At 42.9% G+C, this 15,130-nt stretch overlaps 1 protein-coding gene across 1 annotated transcript in view; it reads right to left on the reverse strand.

The window, feature by feature from the left end:
* zdhhc11 (zinc finger DHHC-type containing 11) overlaps positions 1 to 2,603 on the reverse strand; it is a 27,889-nt gene extending 25,286 nt beyond the window's left edge. Inside the window, exon 1 of the mRNA XM_062062989.1 lies at positions 2,320 to 2,603. The gene's annotated coding sequence lies outside the window, so the exon portion shown is untranslated. The remainder of the gene's footprint in view (positions 1 to 2,319) is intronic.
* Between the last annotated feature and the right edge of the window lie 12,527 nt (positions 2,604 to 15,130).

Raw genomic sequence — 15,130 nt, forward strand, 5'->3', positions numbered from 1 at the left:
CACGTCTGGGAACTCCACCGACGGATAATCCTTGATTGGCCAGTTGATCTGCCGTTTCTTTTCTTCTCTCCTCTTCTCCCCTGTCCCTTGCGAGGGGGAGTTGCATAGGTCCGGTGGCCATGGATGAAGTGCTGGCTGTCCAGAGTCGGGACCCCGGGTGGACCACTAGCCTGCGCATCGGTTGGGGACATCGCTGTGCTGCTGACCCGTCTCCGCTCTGGATGGTTTCCTGCTGGCCCCACTATGGACTGGACTCTCGCTGATGTGTTGGATCCACTGTGGACTGGACTTTCACAATATTATGTCAGACCCACTCGACATCCATTGCTTTCGGTCTCCCCTAGAGGGGGGGGGGGGGGGGTTACCCACATATGCGGTCCTCTCCAAGGTTTCTCATAGTCATTCACCGACGTCCCACTGGGGTGAGTTTTTCCTTGCCCGTATGTGGGCTCTGTACCGAGGATGTCGTTGTGGCTTGTGCAGCCCTTTGAGACACTTGTGATTTAGGTCTATATAAATAAACATTGATTGATTGATTGATTGATATCGCTCAACAAATCTTTTTTTGATAAAGTATAGGGACCTATTCCATTGCATAGTTGGATTTTTTGCTCGTGTCTGCTTTTTGCAGGAAGATCTAGGCCCCTTGCGTACTCAGAGAGTCTGCGCACTGCTTGCTGCACAACAGAAATCTGGCTTGATTGACCACCATTTTTTTAACTTCCAGGAAGAAGTCATGTTACGGAATACAAGCAATGTGTGAAAAAAAATCCATCAACATTTCAATTACGATTCTGGTTTTCAAAAATCTATTTTTTAAATACATTTTTGAAAACTATGAATCGATTGAGAATTGGAATTAAAAAGTAAAGATATAAAAAAAAATGTATTTTTTAAATTTGTTTTTGTTTTTTCCCATCCAAATTGCATTACTTATTTCAATCAATCAATCAATCAATGTTTATTCATTCAGATTATCAATCTATTAATAATTTTAAATAATTGATTAGGAACAGAGTTTAATTCATACATATACACACATATATACATACTGTATAGATATGTGTGTATATATATATATATATCCATCCATCCATCCATCCATTTTCTACAGCTTGTCCTGTTCGGGGTCGCGGGGGTGCTGGAGCCTATCTCAGCTGTATGTATATATATATATATATATATATATATATATATATATATATATATATATATATATATATATATATATATATATATATATATATATATATATATATATATATATATATATATATATATATATATATATATATATATATATATATATTAGGGCTGCAACAACTAATCAATTAAATCGATTAAAATCGATTATAGAAATAGTTGGCGATTAATTTAGTCATCGATTTGTTGGATCTATGCTATGCGCAGAGACAATTTTATTATTATTATTATTTTTATTTTATTATTATTATTATTTTTTTATTTTTTTTTATAAACCTTTATTTATAAACTGCAACATGAAAAAAACAGCTGAGAAACAACAATCAAAATAAGTATGGTGCCAGTATGCTGTTTTTTCCCCCAATAAAATACTGGAAAGGATAGAAATGTAGCTTGTCTCTTTTATCCGATTATTAATCGATTAATCGAAGTAATAATCGCCAGATTAATCGATTATCAATACATACATACATACATACATATATACATACACATATACACACACATGTCCACTGCTCCCCTTACCTCCCAGGGGGTGATCAAGGGTGATGGGTCAAATGCAAGTGTGTATGTGTGACAATCATTGGTACTTTAACTTATATATATACTATACATATATATGTATATACTATATATATATACTATGAATTTACATTTTTATCGATTTTTGAAAATTATGAATCGATTTAAAATAGGAGTAAATAAAGATCGCGATTCGGATGTGACTAAAACATTTTTAGCGTCCCTACTGTACAGTTTGTCATTGAATTATTTATTACTCATCTGAAAAAAAAATTACCACGGCCAATAGCTGATTCATTTTTAATGTTGACAGAGAAGCTTTCTTTGCAAAAACAAACAAACTCAAAGATCATCTAACTCTCATGTTTTGGCTCTGGGTCCATCATGCTGACACAAGGCTTTTTCTTTTTTCATGTATTCACCAATAATCGAAAATGATCAAGCAGGGAAGTAAAATATGCAATGTTTGAGCACCACTTTGAACCACGAATCAAATCAATATTAAGCATAAAACATGTCGCATGGTTGATTTGAACGCTTGCAGAAGGTGAAGTGTGAATGTTTATCAGGTATAATCCATGAGGAACGACTTACTTTACTCTTGCCCCCGAACATCGGTCAAAACGACGCAGACGCCGAGTTCCAGCGACGTTTTCATTGTCGGAGCCAACGTGACGTCAAGCTACATGCTGCTAACTTGAAACTGCTTGGAAAGAAGCTGAGAACAAAGGTGATTTACTTGTGACGTCCTTGGACTGCGGTAGGGGAAAAAACGTTGACTTTTAAGTTGAAAAAACACTTCCCTCCGCAGGACTCGGCTGCGCCATGGCAACTGTTGCGCATGCGCACAGTCCACCCCTTTCCCCCCCGAACTTGTGTTGCGTTCAGGTGGCTCACAAGTGCTTAGAACTTCTAATCAGGGGCGGATTAAGAAATTTTGGCCCCCTGGGCCTGACATGGTCTTGGCCCCTCAACCCCCCGCGCGTGTGGGCGCACACACACGCACGCACTATGCAAGAAATACTGTATACTGTGAACAGACATGCACACTGTACTGTACAGAAGAGTGCACATACTGCACACACACTATTAGGTATACCACACAGACACTGACAAGCACAGGTTTCACACAGACACAGGGGGAGGGGATAAATGGCCTAAAAATAAACATTTTTGAAAATGATTACGCCCACTTCAGTGATGGTGCATTGGGTCATTTGAGAGATATTATGTATTGGAAGTTGGTAGCTATCATGAAATAAACCCCCCAACCCACCCAAAAAACTAAATCGGACATGATTTTTGCCCCCTTTTCCTCCCTTCTATCATTAAAAATAAAATAATATCTTAGGAAAACACATTGGCATAACGGCAGCTGTGCAGCAAATTGAGGCTCAAAGTCTGTATCTATTTGTGGTTAAGCTTGAGGAGAAGGAGAAAGGTAAAATGATAACATGCATCGGAGAGCACCACAAAGAAAGGTGTAGGCCAGTTCATGGTACAAGGGCTGCATGCAGGTCAAGATAGCCCATTTCCAAGAATGCTATAGTGGCTGGACAGGCACTGGACATGTCCTGAACTCAGTGTCAGACGTGGCTGCCGAATACTTGGATGAAGTGAAGCAGCTGACAGATCTCATGCTGCCCCATCTGAAGACTGTCCTGGCCAGGCAGAGGATGGATGAGGAGACCTTCCCAATGGACCCTGTCAGTGAACAGGCTAGTAACATTGATGGCACCCCTGTGCACAACATTGGGATGGAGAGACAATGTGGCAAGGTGGACTACAAACTGAAGAAGTTGGGCACACTGAACGCAGTCAATAGGTCAATAATTTTACAGAAGAGCCAGGAGCTTCAGAGGTTTCAAGGCAGCAGCACAAGCAAAAAGGGAGGTTGAACTCAACTGGAGTAAATTCATGAAGGCAAAATTCGAGAGTAGGGCAGATGAGAAACAAGAGATGGCTCAAAGAAAGGAGAGTAAGAGACTAGACATGCTGGACACACTGAAATCTTTTGATGGCCCCTTCACGATAGTGGGGAAGTTGAAAAGTTCCTTGTGGATGAAAGTCTGCACAAGAATGCAAAGCTGCAGAGAATGAAGCTTGAGGTTCAGTTTGCCAGAGAAAGCACCAAGCTTCTGCCTAAAGTCAATCCTATCTTCACAATCCAGGTGACACTTCCCAGAAATGGCAAAAGTGCAATTCTCCAAGTCATAATGGATACTTAGAATTTTATGGTGGTGGTAAGTATTCATGAAAACAGGTAGCCTAACATTAGTGAATGGGTGAATTCTGGAAATAACCTAAAAATCTTACACAGTGCACCTTTAAGCAAGGGGTTTCTTTCGTGCTTTCAATTTTGCAAAATCATCCACCACATCATTGAAGTCCAACTCTCTTGTCAGCTCACTCTCAATTGCCATTAGAGATAACGCATTTAATCTTTTCTGAGTCATTCTTGTGCGCAGCTCATTTTTTACTCTTGACAAAAGAGAGAATGAGCGTTCTCCCTCACAGTTACTGACCGGTAGAGTGAGAAAAATCTGTAGCGCAATGTATGTATTAGGAAACGTAGGCTGTAGTCCAAAATGTATTATTGTTTTGAGCAGTCCTGAAGGGGTCCTCTCCTCATCAGTGTTGTTGAGCTGTATAAAAGATTTGAACTGTATAAGCTCCTGTCCAAGACTTTCATTGAGGTCAGATGGGTATGATTCAGTGAGAATCTTGGCCTTGTGAAGGACTGAAGCATTGGACTCTGTATCCAAAGAGAAAAGGACACTGAACAAATTGTTCAGATGTTTGTAGGCCTCCAGACGGTGATTAAGGCTTGAACTCAGTTGATCAATAGAGGCAATAAATGTCTCTATTTGAAACAGTTGCCTTCCCTCAAGCACAACATCTGGGGATGCTGATTCATCAGCAAACTTTTTACGTTTCCTCGTCCGTTCAGCCCTGTAAGATGGGGTGCCACCCAACATGTTTAAGGCTTTCTGCTCAAAATGATCAAATAGATCTCTTTGGGAGAGAACAAAGGTGCGCAGAGATTCCAGCAATCTAACTGCTGTACCAAGGTCCATGTCTGCTTTTTGAAGTTGCAGACTTGTGGCCTGAAATCTGGACAGAACAGTGTCCCAAAAGCCTGCCATGAAGGCCATCTCAAGTGAATCCAGCTTCCGCACTAGACTGTCAGCTTCAGTTCGTGTGTCTCGTTTCTCTGTGTCATCAGTGGAAATAACCTGTAGTGCTGCTTTTATTTTACTGTAGTTCTGCCACAGTGCTTTGGTAGATTCTGCACGGCAACTCCAACGCGTGTTGGATAAAGCTTTAAGTGTGAGATCTATGTTGGAATTGCCAAATACCCTGTCCCATCGGTGTGTGGATGCAGTTGTGAAGTTGTAAATAGACTGAATCAAGTCAAAATACTTAGAGACTTCATTTCCACATCTGTCAATGCTGTTGACTCCCACCAAATTCAAAGAGTGAGCTGCACATGGAATATAGTGTATTAATGGGTTGCTTTTCTTTAAGTGAGCCTGCAACCCATTATACCTCCCTGACATGTTGCTGGCATTATCATAAGCCTGCCCCCTGCAATTTGACAGCTCTAACCCTAGATTTTCCAACACAGACATGACACAGTTAGCCAAACTTTCACCTGTATGGCTAGTAATGGGCTCAAAACCCACAAAGCGTTCAACAACACTGCCCTCTTTGCTAACAAAACGGAATATGAATGTCAATTGGTCCACATGAGATAAATCTGGGGTTGAATCCACAATGATAGAGTAGTATTTGCTTGCTTGCAGTTCATCTGCTATAGCCTGTTTGGTTTTTGCACCCATCAATTCAATGAATTCCTCACAAATGGTGGAGGACAGATATGAGGTATTACCTCGACCCATCTGCCCAAACTTTCTGATGTGATCCTTTAGAAAGGGATCAAATTCAGCCAGGACCTCCAGAATACCAAGGTAGTTCCCATTGAGAGGAGACCCTAACGATTCATTTTTACCCCTAAATGCAAGGCCCCTTTCTGCAAGGAATTTAATGACTGCAACAACTCTTTGTAACACCTGCCTCCAATAGCTGCTCTCTGCCTGAAACTGTTTGAACAGGTCTGCATCAACTGTGGCACCTTTGGCGCGGTTCAAGACTGCTTGCATGCAGGTTATGTGCTCAGCACTTCGCTCATGTTCACCAAATCTTTCTGAGTGTTTCCAATCACAATAGCCTGTCACAAAAGAATGCGTTTTTGGGGAAAACAGTTTGCATGCAAAGCAGTAAACATTACCAGTAGAGGGAGAGTACATCAGCCACTCTCTTTGTACTCGTTGTCCATTGGGCAAGTGTGAAGTAAAATGTTCATTGTTTAGGCATCGGGTTTTGCCTCCTAGCCCACTGTTCCTCACAGAAGCTGGATAATGGCTGTGACGGTTGTGAAATGATTTTGCACCTCTTTGAATAAGAACTTCCTTCATTGACTCAGTGAGGGTCTCAGCCCATTTAGCGGGATCACTAGGTAGAGTTGTCACTGTAGATGGTGTTGAAGAAAGATTCAGCTCATTTTCTATGCTGTCCAGAGGTGCAGTGACCTCACATTCATCCGAGCAACTGCCGGCTACTGCTGAATTGGTTGAATCATAAGCATCAGAAGCATTTGGTTCAGTGTCTACACTTGTAGTGGTCTCAGGATCTTGGGAGCTACATGCTAGCTCAGGTGCATTGCTAACCTTAGCTGAATTTGCAGTAGCATTTATAGAATTGCTTTCAGCAGATGTCTTTGTACTGAAGAAGCTGGAGATATTTGGAACACTCTCAAGTAAAACTGATTCCTTTTTTTTCTTTTCTTGCTGAATTTTTTTTCTAGCTCCTCCACTTAAACGTTTATGATCCATATTTCCCTTCTTTCTTTGCACATTGGCTCTTTGCCTATCACAACAGATAAACCAACTATGTGTGTGTGTGTGTGTGTGTGTGTGTGTGTGTGTGTGTGTGTGTGTGTGTGTGTGTGTGTGTGTGTGTGTGTGTGTGTGTGTGTGTGTGTGTGTGTGTGTGTGTGTGTGTGTGAGTTTGTTTGTGTGTTTATGATCGGTGCTGCTTCCTTCAAGTGTGTGAGGTGATTTAGAAAACTAGCAACCCAGCATCAACACTCCAAAGCAGAGAATAACAGCTTACTAGCATAGACAATTGAGAGCAGAGAATCAACTGATTCGTCTGATAGACAGCAGGAGAGCAGAGTGGTCAGTGATGATCGAATCAAGAAAATGTCTAAATGGCAAGGGAACAGACTGATTTGTACTGAGGAGAAAGAGAGAGAGAGCCAATTACAGTGAAATATATTCCAAAAGAGCCAAGTGACTAGCTGAAGGCAGGGACAAATGCCTTGGAGTGACCAACAAGAGTGCAAAGTACCAAATGGCAAAATGTGGAAAGACCAACAGGCAGATCTGCTTTTACCTCTTATCTTCACAACCAAAAAGTTGCTAAATGATGTTTTCAGTCGCTAGCCAGGTATGGCCAAAAGACGCGAAATCTAGCGGCAAAGTCGGTCAATCACACTGACAGTGAAACAAATATTTTGAAAAGATAATAATTGTACACCTTTGTGCACTTTAGTCTTCTATCTAAATATTTTCACAAAGGACACCAAGGCAGCTTGCTAGCTATGATGGGAGCAACAATGTCTGATAGACAGCAGGAGAGCAGAGTGGTCAGTGATGATCCAATCAAGAAAATGTCTAAATGGCAAGGGAACAGACTGATTTGTACTGAGGAGAAAGAGAGAGCCAAGTACAGTTAAATATATTCCAGAGCCAAGTGACTAACTGAAGGCAAAGACAACAGCCAGATACCTTAGCAGAGACCAACAAGAATTCAAAGTACCTAATAGCAAGATGGCGAGACCAACACAATAAATTGTATTAGGATTTAATTTATTAACGTTAATCTTAACAGCCAAAAAGTTGCTGAATAATGTTTGTAGTCGCTAGCCAGGTATGCCCAAAACAAGAGTCGCTAAACCTAGCAGCAAAGTTGCTTAATTGCAACACACTCTAGGATTCAGGGGAATTAAGGATAATAAAGATATTAATTGTACAACTTTTTGTACTTTTTTTCTAGTTTTTTGAGTCGCCAGCCATGTATGGCCAAAAGTCGCTAATTGAATGCCAACGTTGCTTAATCGCCAACACACTGGGACTCACTGAAGGACTGACTGAATAAAAAAGATAATTAAGATAATTGTGTACTTTTCTCTTCTGATATTTTCTCTAAGGACCCCAAGCTATCTGCAAGCAGCAATAATGTCTGACAGACAGGAGAGCAGAGTGGTCAGTGATGAATGGCAAGGGAACAGGCTGATTTGTACTGAGGAGAAAGAGAGAGAGAGAGCCAATTACAGTGAAATATATTCCAAAAGAGCCAAGTGACTAGCTGAAGGCAGGGACAAATGCCTTGGAGTGACCAAGAAGAGTGCAAAGTACCAAATGGCAAAATGTGGGAAGACCAACAGGAAGATCTGCTTTTACCACTTATCTTCACAACCAAAAAGTCGCTAAATGATGTTTTTAGTCGCTAGCCAGGTATGGCCAAAAGACGCGAAATCTAGCGGCAAAGTCGGTCAATCACACAGTGAAACAAATAATTTTAAAAAGATAGTAATCGTACAATGTCTTGTACTTTTGTCTTCTTTCTTAATATTTCTCAAAGGACACCAAAATGTCGCTATCTGCAGGCAGCTTGCTAGCTATGATGGCAGCAACAATGTACCTTAGAGTGACTGACCAACAAGAGCTCAAAGTACCTAATGGCAAAATGTGGAGAGACAGACACAATAAATTGCATTAAGATGAAGAGAACTGTTGCTATTATTAATCTTAACATCAACCAGAAAGTCGCTAAATGTCACCAGCCAGGTATGGCCAAAAGTCGCTTAATTGGCCACACACAGTAACAGAGAAACTAACAAAAAAAAGATCATAAAGATAATAGTTGTACAACTGTGTGTACTTTTGTCTTCTTTCTAAATATTTTCCCAAAGGACACCAAAATGTTGCTATCTGCAGGCGGGAGCGTGCCTATGTTCCCCGGGTCCTATGTTCCCCGGGTCCTATGTTCCCCGGTTGTTCCTGGGTCTTTGTATGCGACCGGGGAACTTAGGACCCTTTTTCTAAAAAAGGGTCCTATGTTCCCTGCATTGTATCTGGCGAAATTGCGAAATTGTGCCCTGACCAAAACCATCCCTAAACCTAACCTGTCACAGGGCGTTGTGGAGCACTTTTTTTGGCGAAATTGTGCCCTGACCAAAACTATCCCTAAACCTAACCTGTCACAGGGCGTTGTGGAGCACTTTTTTGGCGAAATTGTGCCCTGACCAAAACCATCCCTAAACCTAACCTGTCACAGGGCGTGCGGCAGCAGATAGAGCAACTCAAACGCGAACTTCCTTCCTTCGACAACTTAAACGCGTCTCTGTCATGCGTGTCTGCGTGCGTCTTACTTAATCGCGCATTGGAAGCAGCGGGGAACATAGAACCCTTTTCTGGAAAAAGTGTTGTACGTTCCCCGCAGCGGGGAACATAGAACCCTTTTTTTTAAAAAGGGTCCTTAGTTCCCCGGTAGAGGGGAACATAGGACCCGGGTAACATAGGGACGGGGAACATAGGGATGACCCGCTGCAGGCAGCTTGCTAGCTATGATGGCAGCAACGATGTCTGCCAGACAGGAGAGAGTGGTCAGTGACGATCGAATCGAGAAAATGACAAAATGGGTCAAAGACCAAAAAGTTATTAACTGACAGCAGTGACAAATGTCAGACTGTAAACTTTCTCGAAAGAAAAGGACAAAATGGGAAGATGCTGATAATAACAGCAAAATGGAAAATATAAGAATTTCCAAGTAATGCTCAACTCAAGTGTGTGTGTGTGTGTGTGTGCGCGCGTTAAACTTCTTGTTGAATGATTTCAAATTATCTCTGAGTCTGAACTGAGGGAAAGGAAACCAAATTTTGAGCAGTCTCTCACGAGTTCAAAATACCAAATGAGGAGATTCTAAAAGAACAGACCGGTTTATGAAAGACTTGATGGGGGAGGGGCACAGCTAAGAATACTTGAGTGAGATTCTGTGATCCAAATTCGAGATAGAGCTTTTTGATAATGATAATTTGTCAGAGTAAGGTTGTGTAATCAAAATTTGAGAATGAGCTTTGTCAATCAATCAAGAATATTTGCATTAAGTTCTGTGATCAAAATTCAGAAACAACCTTTAATAATTGATAAAGAATATGTGAGTGAGGTTGTGTGATCCATCCAATTTGAGAATTAGCTTTGATAATAATGATTGAGAGCCTCTGGCCCTCTGTGGATCATGGCCGCGGGGCCAATTTTGCCTGGCCCCTTGGGGCCTCTGTGGGTCGTGGCCGCGGGGCCAAGTTGGCCTGGCCCCTTGGGGCCTCTGACCCTCTATGGATCGGGGCCAAGTTGGCCTGACCCCTCGGGGCCTCTGGCCCTCTATGGATCATGGCCGCGGGGCCAAGTTGGCCTGACCCCTTAGGACCTCAGGCCCTCTGTGGGTCGCGGCCGCGGGGCCAAGTTGACCTGGCCCCTTGGGGCCTCTTACCCTCTATGGATCGTGGCCGCGGGGCCAAGTTGACCTGGCCCCTTGGGGCCTCTGGCCTTCTGTGGCTCGCGGCCGCGGGGCCAAGTTGGCCTGGCCCTTTGGGGCCTCTGGCCTTCTGTGGGTCGTGGCCGCGGGGCCAAGTTGGCCTGGCCCCTTGGGGCCTCTGACCGTCTATGGATCGTGGCCGCGGGGCCAAGTTGACCTGGCCCCCTGGGGCCTCTGACCCTCTATGGATCGTGGCCGCGGGGCCAAGTTGGCTTGGCCCCTTGGGGCCTCTGACCGTCTATGGATCATGGCCGCGGGGCCATGTTGGCCTGGCCCCTTGGGGCCTCTGGCCCTCTGTGGGGTCGCGGCCGCGGGGCCAAGTTGACCTGGCCCCTTGGGGCTTAAGATTATTATTTTTGCAAAAGTAGTTTTGCTTGGGTCGCGGCTGCGGGGCCAAGTTGGCCTGGCCCCTTGGGGCCTCTGGCCCCCTGGGCCTGGGCCCGGTAGGCCCGGTCATTAATCCACCTATGCTTCTAATATATATTCTCTTCTTCTCACTTTTACTTATATAATTACAGTTTATATAACGTTTGAGACATATTTTCGCAGTAAATTAGTTATTTTACGCGGCTATGGTTGACGCTGCTTGTTTTAACACCCCAATTGAATTAATAACCTTATTTGATTAGGCTAGAAATGTTGAAAGAGCCATATTGGACCAAAAATACAAAAAAAACATATGTCTGGGCAAAAAATTAAAAGCCTTATATAAGTGTTATAATGAAGGCAACGTCTGACGTAAGTGTCTATATTATAATAATAATAATAATAGATTTTTTTTGTAAAAAGCACTTTACGTTGAGCAAACAACCTCAAAGTGCCACGGTGTTAAAAAAAGAAAAAAATAGTAATAATAATAATAATAATAAAAGATAATAAAAATAAATAAAATATAAAACTAGAAACAGCATGCATGTCTGTGCATCTTTTCTTCAGGCAGTCGTCTTTATAAATCTCACTGGAACAACATCAAACAACATCTCCTCTGAATGCCACCTGAGCTTAGAACATCTGGAAAGGAAGGACACACACGTGCGGATGTTGTTTCTGGACTTCAGCTCGTGGTTCAACACCATCATCCCACAGCACCTGGTGAGCAAACTGGCGCCCCTTGGATTCAGCACCCCGTTATGCAACTGGCTGCTTGACTTCCTCACAGACAGACCCCAGTCTGTGAAAGTGGGCGACAACACTTCCAGTGCCATCTCCCTGAGCACCGGCTCCCCCCAGGGCTGCATCCTGAGTCCGCTGCTGTTCACACTGATGACCCATGCCTGCTGCGCCAGGTCCACTACTAACCACCTTGTGAAGTATGCGGACGACACTACAGGGAGGAGGTGAAACATCTGGTTGATTGGTGCAGAACCAACAACCTGGTCCTGAACGTCGACAAGACCAAGGAGATCATCGTCAACTTCAGGAAGCACCAGTCCAGCCACACTCGATCCATTCTTCATCAACGGCACAGCGGTGGAGATGGTAAGCAGCACCAACTTCCTGGGGGTGCAGATAACTGACAATATGACCTAGTCCCTACACATGCTTTTGATTGATTGATTGATTGAGACTTTTATTAGTAGGTTGCACAGTGAAGTACATATTCCGTACAATTGACCACTAAAAACACCCGAATAAGTTTTTCAACTTGTTTAAGTCGGGGTCCACTTAAATTGATTCATGATACAGATATATACTATCATATATACTATCATCATAATACAGTCATCACACAAGATAATCACATTGAATTATTTACATTATTTAGAATCAGGGGTGTGGAGGGGGGGGGGGGGTAGGATATGGACATCAAGTAGTGGACATAGAGAGAGAGAAAGAGAGAGAGACACAGAGAGAGAGAGAGAGAGAGAGAGAGAGAGAGAGAGAGAGAGAGAGAGAGAGAGAGAGAGAGAGAGAGAGAGAGAGAGAGAGATCAGAAGGCATAAGAAAAAGTATCTGCATTTGATTGTTTACATTTGATTATTAGCAATCCGGGGAGGGTGTTAGTTTAGGGTTGTAGCTGCCTGGATGTGAACTTTTATTGCGGTTTTGAAGGAGGATAGAGATGCCCTTTCTTTTATACCTGTTGGGAGCGCATTCCACATTGATGTGGCATAGAAAGAAAATGAGTTAAAACCTTTGTTAGTTCGGAATCTGGGTTTAACGTGGTTAGTGGAGCTCCCCCTGGTGTTGTGGTTATGGCGGTCATTTACGTTAAGGAAGTAGTTTGACATGTACTTCGGTATCAGGGAGGTGTAGCGGATTTTATAGACTAGGCTCAGTGCAAGTTGTTTAACTCTGTCCTCCACCTTGAGCCAGCCCACTTTAGAGAAGTGGGTAGGAGTGAGGTGGGATCTGGGGTGGAGGTCTAGAAGTAATCTGACTAGCTTGTTCTGAGATGTTTGGAGTTTAGATTTGAGGGTTTTGGAGGTGCTGGGGTACCAGGAGGTGCATGCATAATCGAAAAAGGGTTGACCGAGAGTTCCCGCCAGAATTCTCAAGGTGCTTTTGTTGACCAGAGAGGAGATTCTGTAGAGAAATCTCGTTCGTTGGTTAACCTTTTTGATTACCTTGGTTGCCATTTTATCACAGGAAAGGTTAGCCTCTAGAATGGAACCTAGGTAGGTGACCTCATCTTTCCTGGTGATAACAATGTCACCCACTTTTATGGTGAAGTCATTGACTTTCTTGAGGTTGATGTGGGACCCAAACAGGATGGATTCTGTTTTACCCAAGTGTATGGATAGCTTGTTGTCAGCGAGCCAGGTGCAAGTTCTACAGAGCTCAGCACTGAGGATTTTCTCCACCTGTGACTTGTCCTTGCCGGATACCAGCAGGGCAGAGTCATCCGCAAACAAAAACAATTCACAGTCGCATGCCGATGACATGTCGTTTATGTATATTAGGAACAGTAAAGGTCCCAATATACTGCCTTGGGGGACTCTTGTAAAAAGAGCTCAGCAGCGCATGCACTTTTTGTGTCGGATGAAAAGAGCACATCTCCCGCCCCCCATTCTCACCACATTCTACAGAGCTAGGCACTATAGAAAGCCTACTGACCAACACCATTTGTCTGGACTGGAGCCTGTAGTGCCTCAGACTGGAAGTCTGCAGAGAGTGGTGAGGACTGCGGAAAAGATAAGCAGGACTCCTCTTCCTCCTATCCAGATCGCAAAAAGCCGCTGCCTGACCAGGGCTCAGAAAATCTGCAGAGACTCCTCCCACCCCCAACAAGGACTGTTTTCACTGCTGGACTCTAGAAAGAGGTTCCGCAGCCTCTGTAGCAGAACCTCCAGGTTCTGTAACAGCTTCCTCAATTCCCCCAAAAATGGATTAACTCGCTGGAATAGAAAGACAATACAACATACATCCATAAACGTAGATGCATATGCAAAAGTGCAATATATTTATCTGTACAGTAATCTATTTATTTATATCTGCACCTTAGAGTGTCCGCCCTGAGATTGGTAGGTTGTGAATTCAAACTCCGGTCGAGTCATACCAAAGACTAATGGGACCCATTACCTCCCTGCTTGACACTCAGCATCAAGGGTTGGAATTGGGGGTAAATCATTAAAAATGATTCACAGGTGCGGCCACCGCTGCTGCTCATTGCTCCCCTCACCTCCCGGGGTGATGGGTCAAATGCAGAGAATAATTTTGCCACACCTTGTGTGTGTGTGACAATAATTGGTACTTTAACTTTAACTTAACTTATTGCTCTTTTATACTGCATTACAACGAGCTAATGCAACAAAATTTCGTTATTATCTGTACTGTAAAGTACAAATTTGAATGACAATAAAAAGTAAGTCTAAGTCTAAAAGTTCCAGCATCACCAAACAATTCATCACTAAATTAGACTTTCATCCAGTCACCAATAAACCACCATTGCTTTTTCTTAGCTCATTGGAACCTTGTTTTTTTATGTTTAGGTGTTAACGACGACTTTCATTTAGCTTTTCTGTACTTAAATGCTATTTCCTTTAGGAGCGTTCTACAGTTCGGTCCGGTTTCCACCTATTTGTTCTTTTTTTTCCCTGTACATTTTCAAGACATATTGCTTGAAGTTTTCTGTTTTGACCCTTTGACGTTTACTTGGTTGACCAGTATGCTTGTCTTTTACAACCTTTTCATGTTGTTTGTACTTGGTCCACATTTTTGACACAGCCGACTGTCAACAATCAACATATCTTGCAACATTGCATGATGATTTACCTTCTTGCAGAAATGTGATCCTCTCCTTTGTTTCAATTGACATCTGTTGTGTTAGAGCCACGGTTGATACTAACCTACCTGGTGCAACATCTCTCCAAGTGAACATACCTTTTTTTTTACTGAAGATTATTGAACAGATTTCATCTGATGCAGGTGTTATCTTTGGAAATGAATATTTATAGGGTGATTCCATGTTTTTTCTCAGAATTGAGTGATTCCTTATGTTTTTCACTCAGCTTGAGTGACAACCGGCACAATTTATTTTAGCGTTTCCTAAAGCCAAAAAGTTGCCATTTCAAATGACTATACATTTGTGTCATGTCTGTTATCTGCTTTTTCCGTCCATCCATTTTTTACCGCTTGTCCCTTTCGGGGTCGCGGGGAGTGCTGGAGTTTATCCCAGCTGCATTCGCCAGGGGGAACCCACGCAGTCACAGGGAAAACATGCAAACTCCACACAGAAAGACCCCAAGCCTGGGGATCAAACCCAGGACCTTCTTTTTGTGAGGCACACACACTAACCCCTGTG

Source organism: Entelurus aequoreus, linkage group LG11 (assembly GCF_033978785.1).
Source record: "Entelurus aequoreus isolate RoL-2023_Sb linkage group LG11, RoL_Eaeq_v1.1, whole genome shotgun sequence".
Taxonomy (NCBI): Eukaryota; Metazoa; Chordata; class Actinopteri; order Syngnathiformes; family Syngnathidae; genus Entelurus; species Entelurus aequoreus.